This window comes from Periplaneta americana, chromosome 8 (genome assembly GCF_040183065.1).
Source record: "Periplaneta americana isolate PAMFEO1 chromosome 8, P.americana_PAMFEO1_priV1, whole genome shotgun sequence".
Taxonomy (NCBI): domain Eukaryota; kingdom Metazoa; phylum Arthropoda; class Insecta; order Blattodea; family Blattidae; genus Periplaneta; species Periplaneta americana.
In genome coordinates, this window is record NC_091124.1 from 65757612 (window position 1) to 65768515 (window position 10904).

Sequence of the window (10904 nt, forward strand, 5' to 3'; positions counted from 1 at the left end):
ATATGCAATATTTCTCATAATATGCAGCTTTGATATAAAATAATGTTACATTAAATACAGAACTATTCAATTAATATTTGTATTTGTGGACGTAATTCCACGCCGCTCCGCTAGATGTGAAGTCCGTGGTATTTCGCACTCACGTTAATGTTGCTAGTATAGGCTACAGCTGTCCGGTATTATTATAATAAGGTATTTGGTGAAAGCGTGCAATCATAGCCACTACTAACGCATGCGCAGTACACTGCAGCTATCAGACTGTCTCCTCGCGACGAACTTCAAGCAGTCATTCGATGTTGTCTCTCCGTGTCTCCTCGTGTCTGTTCGCAATCATCGCGCCGCGTCTGATGTTGTGTGCATCACATCATAAAAATCAATGGGAGACAAGTACCATCAGACTCGGCCTTAGAATTTATTACTTAACGCTTAAAATTTCATATTTCAACGTGAAACGTGATCAAAATTTTCCCCAACCGTAAAGCAAATGTCACGTAATGTATGGCGAATCCTTGGCCTCACCTCATCTCGCTTGACTTGCTCCACAGCTTAAGCTTTAATGCCGATGTAAGATCTATGGAATACAAACAATGAAAAAGAAATGAAATAACTCTTCATTCATAACATGCATATTTATGTAATACCATAGTCTGTCTAATGATGTGTTCTTAAATGTTCTCAATTAGTCCTGAAGATGACTTTCTAAGTCGAAAAACTTTGTCGTTAACTATTACGTGATATAATATATTTTTTAAATAGATAAATTTATTTATGATAAGTTACACACGATTTTCAAGTGAACCATATTGATGCTAAAAATACAGTAGATGGTGGGATTGTATTCAGCGGGGTTTGGAAAGCTCTGTATTAAGGAGATCGGCGGATAGAGATGAATGGAGGAGAGCCACGGCGGAGGCGAGAGCCCACTATGGGCTGTAGTGCCATGCAAGAACAGAAATAAAATACTGAACAGCGTATTTTCGTGTGTTGCTAGTTGTGTAAGTACAGGGACATCATTTTATTTTTACTACAATTTTTATTGTACCTGACTTTTTGAATGTACTTCACTCCCACCCCTTCTACTAAGTTCAACCGTCCTCCACACAGATCCAAGACCGCATATACCGTCATAGTAGCCTTACGGTCATAGTAAACAGTACGTTCCAAAAATATGTTTGCGTTTTCCAGTGACGAAAGAGCTTTCAATATTGCATCATTTTCCATTTGCCTACGTCGCAACCCGGTTTCCCCCACTTGCTTCTATTCGCCTCTCTGTAATGCTAGCGGCTGGGCTGTCTTAGCTCTTTTCTGAGAACATTAATTTCTCTTAGGAATTGGACGTCTACGTAATATTATACCCATACAATTGTTTAAAATCACTTAAATAAAAGGGGCTCGTTAAGTAATTAACTGTCACGTGATTTCCTCCCTTTCTACGACGCTGCGACGTAACCACTTGGACGGACAGTAGATAGCACGTTTGAGTAATTTTATCTATTCGGATCGGGCAGAAGTGAAGATTGAATTTACAGTGCGTAAGGTCTCTTTTATGGAGTAGGCACAGAATTATTTCAACATGGGTTACTGATACGAAGTTCGAACCTGGTAATTAGAATTACGTACAATAGTCTATAGTGCGATAATATGCAAATTAGAACTGAAGCCTGTATCGAAATGAACCGCCACTATTTTCAAAAATGTGTTTAAATATCCATATTATGATTATTTTTTCAATTTAACTTCATTCTCTATAGTGTACGCTAATGTGCTGTAGACAGTATAATATACACTGCATAATGAATACATCCGCATGGATAGCTCAGTACGTGAGTAAAAACACTCAATGTTAATACTGTACTGTATTTTAATTAAACAAAAACCTAATGAAAATTATCAAACTCAAAATCACGATATTTCCTAGTTTTCGTAAATGGATGAACTACTTTTCTTCCTTCCTATACCTAGTAAAGTGATTTGTTTGTATTTTACGCCAGTATCATCGAACTCCAGTTGTGGAAGGGGGTAGCAAACGGTGTTTTCGGTTCTTAATCGTTGATCAAAAGGTATAGCCAGGTTAATATTAGAAATGTTAGTAAAAATAAAATGATGTCCCTGTACTAATCAACAGGAAGAGGATGAAGAGAGATTCGTGAAAAGTTTCCGGAGTGCGAGTTCGATCGCGTTCCGAGATTCATAAACTAGTCAATACGTCCAAAACGAAAGGCTCTCTACTGAATAAAAAAGTCCAAAAAATCTTACAGTGTTAATGCGTGAAAGATTGAATTAGCAGAGAAATTGCAAGAATTCTCTAGGATGAATAGGAAAATCATGACACGCTAGAAACCTTGTATTGGCGCTAATGGAGAACATTTCGAGCACCTGCTGTAGTGTAGTAAGTCAGATATATATTTTTTTAAATTTCCATTTATTTATAATAGCTGTTCTTTTGTTTCGTACGTTGGCATTGAACAGTCGGGGCCTGCCTTCTCAGTCCGATTACAGGGCACAGTTCCAGCTAACACGTTGCTGCTTGCCGAAGCCAGAATGTGGGAACAACCGAGTACAACCGTTAGAATTGTACTAGATTTGTTCCTGCAGTAGTTTCCAGCGTTTTCAACCTTCAAGAGCATCCTAACATCGACTTTACTGTTCGTGGAGCGATAACTTCAAACTCTGACTAGCCTACTTGGGATTAAAGTCAGGCGTTCTTGCAGCAAATGAAACCGTCACCAAACTATTTCCTGGCGGTCAGAAAAATTTGCGGATCAAGTGCAAACCAATCTCTAACCACAGTGACGCATGCGCATTGAGATAGTTGTGCTTTACTTTTATCCACTGGAGTGGCACACGCGTACTTTTTACATTAGTACAGAGTCTTTCATAAGTAACGAGTCTATTAAAAAATCAACTATTTTTGATAATTTTTTGAAATGATGTTTATCCTCACGAGAAAGAATCCTTCCTGGTGCCGTAGAGTCGATTTGGAAACAAACACCCCCTCCTCCCACCGCCATAGGACGCTACTTATCCATGTATAATGTGCATTTGATGCCAACTTAAAATAACTGGAGCATGGCCTTCTATACGCCAAGAATAATGGCACGCATTGTTGTGATAGACTGAAATGATAAAATGCCACGCAGCCGCTTAACGTTATTACATAAGAGAAAAATTGCTGCCTGGTTTGAACTTAGAAACAGTGTCGCTCAAATTAAGCATCTATTCCATAGACGAATTGTTTCCAGGTAGGTGGATCGGTCGCACAGGCCCAATCCGTTAGTCTCCGCGATCACCTCATTTGACTCCCCTGGACTACTTTCTCTGGGGACTCATCAAGGATAGTGTCTATGCAACTAAGCCATGCACCATTTTTGAATTAGTGGCACGAATTGAACACACATACGATACAAAATAATGGTTACGCCTTACATACTCACCAGAACCCATGAAGATTTCAACAGAAGGGAAGAGATTTTGAAAACTGCACATCATAATTTGTCAACAATTGAGACTGTTTTTACATTTATGTGTTTAATAAAGGTTTAATACGCTAAGCAATCTTTCGTTTAATAGCTCTGGCGGCGAGGGGAGGGGGTGTTTGTTTCCAAATCAACTGTACGGCACCGGAAAGGGTTCTTTCTCGTGAGGACGAATATTATTTCAAAAAATAACCCAAAATAGTTATTTTTTCAATAGACTCGTTACTTATGAAAGACCCTGTATTTTATGTTTCCATACTTATCTATATTTTGTTATTAAAATATACTGTGAAATGTAATTACAATCTTCAATATACGAAATTAGTAAATTGTTTTACAGTAAATGAGTGTTCGTGCAGTGATGTTTTGAAATTAATTTCAAACCGATCATCGCTGATCATGCGATACTTGAGGTTGGAAGAGGAACAAACCTACTGTATACGGATTGTCACCTAAAGTAATGAATCAACCTATGGCAACTCATCTGTAACTCGCATAGCTAAGTAGACATGTTATAACAGCAGGTATCTCGCAGGATTCGAAGCGAAACACTTACCTGAATTGATAGCTTGCATTTCGATCAATAGCGACGAATCCACGTCAGCTATTCCTTGCAACTTTTGAAACTCCCAGAAACATTAATCTGGGAAGTCAAACTAATGAATATAATGTCTTTTGGAGGAACGGGGCCCAAAAGCTAGCGTTCTAGCATCTGCAGGTGCTATTATACCTTAACGCACCTGTATTTTTTAAAATCCGAATGGCAGATTCTTTGCAGACATCTTGACCAGCTAAGTGGCGTCGTCAGTCCAGCCAACATTACAGGTTTGACAGATTTAAGGTTTCGATGAGGTCTCGCTAGAGTGCCTTTCCATCCGTCCGAAAACGTACATCTTCTCAGATTAATTCCATCTGTCCACCAGTCACAATACATCACGCTGCACCGTTTTGGGTTAATACTGTTGAAATGGTTATGAATGTTGAAATGGAGGAGAGAAGGGTGAAATAATCGAGGGCAACAGGAGAACTCCGACAGAAATCCTCTTCCTCAGCCTTTGTTTTGTCCACCACAAATACGACTTCGCTATCGTCGAGATTCCAAAGCAGGTCCGCAGGTGTCGAAACATTGTTTGTCAACAGAGCTAGAATGGTAGTTATTTCTATTTAGTTTATTTTAGGATGCTTTATCAACTGTGATGCTATCTAGCGTCTGAGTGAATTGAAGGTGACAGTGCCAGCGAAATGAATCCGGGGTCAGTTCTGAAAGTTAGCTAGCATTTGATTGTAATGGGTTGAGGGAAAATCCAGGAAAAAACCTCAACCAGGTAATTTGTCCCAATCAGGATTTGAACCCGGACCCTCTCGTTTCACAGTCAGACATGCTAACCGTTACTTCACAGCGATGCACGGCAGTTACTTTGATGTTTCAGTAATAACCAGGCTTAGGTCAGAGACAACTTAAGAATAAAGTGAAGTTACAGTGCAACGGAGTATAGATGGAGTGAGGTGGCGCATTGAGTTTTCATTACACGTGCGTTATTGATGATTAGTGTAATATATAGATAATCGGCGATGTACGCAATGGAAGGGGAAAGGAACTGGCCAACTGTACCCAATATCTCTTGACCTAGTTGCCTCATAAGTGGTGCCTTGTTGGTGTCACTTGTGAGGTTCAGACCTGTCTTCGGATAGTTAACTAAACAACAACAATATACTGTAGCATGAGAATGTGATCCTTCCGCTTACTAGTTCGTACAAACTTATCATTGTTTGTATATCGATTAAAACAGAGTATGATTTTAATTTCTAATTTTACGAAACTAAAACGTTTCTCACAAAACGAAAATTAGAACGTTATTACCAGGCTTAAGACCCAGGACACTTTAGCAACCAATGTACGCACAACTTGACTATAGAGTTCCTTGAACATAGTATACAGACATACTGTGAATGTAACAACGACGTCAATGTGCTTCGTTATATTCTACTGTTAATAGTACAATCTAGTGACGGTGGAAAATGAAGTAGGATATATAACTCATAAGTTTCCATGTCCCTCGGCGACGTTGAAGGCGTTTGCGTTACAATGAACAACCATGTAAATACTTGCAACTAAGGAAGATATTAGTGAAGTGCTTTGTGTGGAGTGTGGGATTGTATGGAGAAGAAACATGAACATTACGATGAAGTGAAGAAAGGCGATTGCAAGCATTTGAAATGTGAATATGGAGAAGGATGGAGCGTGTGAAATGGACAGACAGAATAAGGAATGAAACTGTATTGAAAGAGAGGGTGAAGAAAGAATGATGCTGACAGTGATCAGGAAGAGAGAAAGGAATTGATTGGGTCACTAGCTAAGAAGAAAATGCCTACTGGAGGATGTACTGAAAGGAATGGTGAACGGAAGAAGAGTTCGGGGTAGAACAAGATATCAGATGATAGACGACATTACGATACATGAATCCTAAGAGAAAGGCAGAAAATAGATAAGATTGGAGAATGCTGGGTTTGCAGTGAAAGACTTGTCATGTGGCAGAACACTATGTATGTATGTATGTATGTATGTATGTATGTATGTATGTATGTATGTATGTATGTATGTATGTATGTATGTATGTATGCATGCATGTAATTATTTTATTTTTGAGAATGGTGATAGGAAATTTCCTGTAACTTTTTTTCTTTCCCCTCAGGTGATTGTTTAAAAAAATAATATGTAATAATTTACCATCTACTCCTTTTTAACGCCTGTCTCAATCTCGTATTAACTACACATAACAATTGATTGTTTATACCTCATTCATAAACTCGTTTTTCTCAACAGAGTGACAAAAGGTATTATTTATCTGAAGTTAAAACGCAAATGACTTAAACATCTTATGATTTTCCTAAACTTATAATACTGATATCGTCGCTGTTATTCGAAAACCTCGTAAAATCGAGTTCACCTGAAAGACAAAGAAGAAAAATCCAGAAATAAAGAAGACATTGATAAAGGACGGATGTTCATATGTCCAAATATATTTTTGTAATTGTGTTCCCTGTGCAGAATTATTACCCATCTAATATAGAATGAATGGATTAATACAATTTTTCAGGTTTGGAATAACAGTCTGTAGAAGAGGACAATCCGAGATATAGCTACAATGAAACGGAATGATTTTTATTTCGTTTCGAATTCGCTATGGAATAAACGAAATTGCAAGCTTACACAAAGGATTCGTATTGCTGTACAAAAATCATGTGGCTATGAATGAGAATCTGCCAAAATTACAACTTTTTACATTCGAAGTATTTTGTTCCAAAAGTGCACAATAACGAAACAGAACAAAGCAACATATCTAGTATTTAATAATAGAACATGGGTCATCTGTACTGTAATGACAAAGGACAAAGAACAGCGAAAACTATTAAAATAATAATTGAGTACTGAATCGGGAAAAAAAATGAAAGCTCATCATAGTTTGGGTAGCAATAAACAGGGAACTGTAACTCATCTCTTATGAATTATTGATTGCTGTGATGACAAAACGTTATATTTACTTTTTAAACATTACTTGTCAAATTTTACTGTCCGCTTTTCTAGAGAGCGCGAGTTATTTCATGCCCAGCGCGTTCCCAGGAAACATTTTCACTTTATCACTTTTACATTACTACTTATTTTTCATGTGTTAGATAACTGTTACCTGAATAATCGCCATAGTAGAAGTCATTGCTACTTCAGACATCCTACACAATTTTAATAATTTAATTTTAGTTCTTAAAAAGTTTAGGTAAACAAATTTAAAATTTTCTTACGCTTTACGTTGGATATTTAATTGTAAATTGATTAACTATAAAATTGTTATTTTATATAATAATAATTAAAATACTTCCTATTATTTTCTGTATTCTTCTCATATATTTTCCTATATACTATCATCACATACTTAAATATATTCGTATTGAGGTTACAATTTTGTTTCTGTTTCTTTAATTAGGGGAGAGTCGGGTAGTATCGGACATCGGGTAATATCTGACTGTGAGTTTCTTTCATCTACCACACGATGATAGTACCTGATTGACATGGTTATGTTTCTGTGATGACGCATAGAGAAACGTAACCATGTCATTCAGGTACTACCATATGGTGGTAGATGAAAGAAACGCACTGTCCGATACTACCCGATGTCCGATACTACCCGACTCTCTCCTAAATGTTTCATGCGACATGTTTAGTACATTAACTAAATTATTAAACTATTGCATTGTTTATCTTGTAGTTATATTTTTGAAGGAAGAATATAATAACATAATGTAAATTATGTACTTAATTCGTAATGTCAATCTGGGCTATGTTATATTTTATCATAAGTGCTTATTTTTTAAACGTATCAAGAACAAAAACTAACCCAATGAACCAAAGTAAACCAAAACACACTTTCATAAAACTAAATGAATAAAAGGCTATTGTACAATGAGCTATGATGGTACAATAAGTCAGTGTTTAAAATACGAATGTTTTCGAAAAAGAAGAATATTTTCGCTATACAAAGTTTTCACATATGACGGTGTAGAAGGTAAGATTTGATGGCCATAAATGAATGAATGAATAACTAAATAAATAAACAAACAAATAAGTAAACAAATAAATAAGCAAGAAAGCAAATAAACAAAAAACGAAAGAACAAACAAACAAACAAGCAAATAAACAAACGAACAAGCAAACAAACAAATAAAATACAATAAATAAAAATAAATAAATAAATAAATAAATAAATAAATAAATAAATAAATAAGCAAGCAAACAAACAAATAACTAAGTAACTAAATAACTAAATAAATAACTACATAAACACACACAAGTAAATAAATAAATAAATAAATAAAATAAATAAATACATTGATTGATGGACGGATGGATACACAGACAGAGAGGCAGATAGATAGAAGGACAGATAGGCAGACAGACAGATATACAGAGATAGAGGGAGACAGACAAATCATTAGATAAATAAATACATAATTGAATAATTAAATGAATACATACATTTATTCAATTTATGAATGAATGAATGAATGAATGTATAAACAAATGAACATATGAATAAAAAAATAAACTAAATAAACAAACGAACAAATAATTAAATAAATATTCTATTGGTAATTTATTTTCCTCTGGTGCTGATTGTTAACTGCAGTTGACAGATCCACTGATGATTCAGTTTCCAATGTATAAACTCTTAATTGGTCTTTTGCTGTAATTTATAATTCCTAATTATTTCTAAACATATGACTGTTATGAATAATTTCGAGGGAAAAATTGTTCCGGGGCCGGGCATCGAACCCGGGACCTTTGGTTTAAAGTACCAACGCTCTACCAACTGAGCTACCCGGGAACTCTACCCAACACCGATCCAATTTTTCCCTCTATATCCACAGACCTCAAAGTGGGCTGACAACCGTCAAGCAACCAACTTCGAGTGCACACTAACTGCGTGTGACTTAAATTGTGGTTTTCTGTTAACGAACAGTGACGTGTATTATGCAAATCAAGATTTCAGGTATAACTCTTTGTAAAGTTGATTTGAATAATTTCGAGGGAAAAATTGTTCACACGGAGTTAGTGTGCACTCGAAGTTGGTTGCTTGACGGTTGTCAGCCCACTTTGAAGTCTGTGGATATAGAGGGAAAAATTGGATCGGTGTTGGGTAGAGTTCCCGGGTAGCTCAGTTGGTAGAGCGTTGGTACGTTAAACCAAAGGTCCCGGGTTCGATGCCCGGCCCCGGAACAATTTTTCCCTCGAAATTATTCAAATCAACTTTACAGGGAGTTATACCTGAAATCTTGATTTGCATATGACTTGTATTTATTGCTATTTTCCATAAATTCTAGAAGATATGCTGATATCATCTCATACCGACAGAGTAAATCGTAACATGAAGAATGTGCAGTTTAACTTGCACTGTTTATATACTTTTGCACTTGCATGTGGCCTGTCTTGCCGCAAGTCTCAAGATTTTATGGTAAACCGTAACTGCCGCTCGTAAATAATAAGTTCCCTCGTAAAGTAAATGGAAATTCATCGCTTTGCTGGAGTGCTTAGCAGCAAGTGAATGGACAGACACATTATCTGTGTAAAGAGATTGAAACGTCACAATTCAAAGTCATTATCTTAAACCTCGTTATGTTTTAAAACCAAATGTGTCTCTACTTCCCGCCTTACATTAAACTTCCCATCGATTTGTGAAGAAAAAGAAAGTGAATATAGGTCACAGATTTTGAAATATTACTAGAAGCGAAAACTGCAAAGAATGTCATGCATCATTTTCAGACGAATTATAGAATTAAACAGCTATTCATTTTAGCTCAATTTAGGGGAGCAGGAAGTTAAGGATATAAAAAATGGGTATGACGGAAACCATATATGTACATTTCCTTATTACATTATTATTATTATTATTATTATTATTATTATTATTATTATTATTATTATTATTATTATTATTATCATTATTTCGAAAATGTGTTATGTTTAGAATTTTATTAGGCTATATGACTGTTCATAATTTATTTTACATAAAGAATTTCAAAACACACACAAATCCTTTAATATGCACACAAATAAGAATATGATCTTACATTTTCCGGGTTCATCATGAAAAACATTCCTTGCAATCCCAGATGCAAGAAATGTTATTTCATCTGTGTATGCATATAATGTAAGTCCCGCGCCGTGGCGTCGCGGTCTAGGCATCCTGCCTAGGACTCGCGTTACGGAATGCGCGCTGTTTCGAGTCCTCATGGAGGAAGAAATTTTCTCATGAAATTTCGGCCAGTGTATGGGACCGGTGCCCACCCAGCATCGTGATGCACTTGGGGAGCTACGCTAGGTAGCGAAATCCGGTTGCGAATACCAGCTATAACGGCTGGGGGGATCATCGTACTAAGCACACGATACCTCCATTCTGGTTGGATGATCGTCCACCTCTGCTTCGGCATGTGCGTGTGAGGCCAGCAGCCGGCTGGTCGGTCTAGGCCCTTCATGGGCTGTAGCGCCACGGATTATTTATTATACATATAATGTAATAAAGTATATTTTAAGTAAATATGTGTAATTAATTAGGAAATGTAGTTAACATACCGAGCGTTCGTCAGGAAACATGTTTCGCGTTCAGGTAAATGTCATAAAGCACATTAAAATGTTACATGTCACTAATTTTGTTTCATTTCGTACCATTTACAAAACACCTCAATATAATAAAACGACAACTTCTCTTATGATTTGTAACAGGTGTTGTAAAATTGTTAATGTAATATAATTATTTGGTTTAGATTAAGTGAAATTTATGAAGCTAGCAAATTGCTGTTTCTCGCAGTCGTGATTACCTAAAATTACATTTTACGGGACAGATTGATAAGGGAAGAAACTATGTAACCTATTCCATA

At 36.3% G+C, this 10904-nt stretch overlaps 1 non-coding gene across 1 annotated transcript; it reads right to left on the bottom strand.

Moving 5' to 3' along the window:
• Positions 1-8781: 8781 nt before the first annotated feature.
• On the bottom strand, positions 8782-8854 carry TRNAK-UUU (transfer RNA lysine (anticodon UUU)). Its single transcript has one exon. It is a non-coding gene; the product is annotated as a tRNA-Lys (tRNA).
• Positions 8855-10904: the final 2050 nt, after the last annotated feature.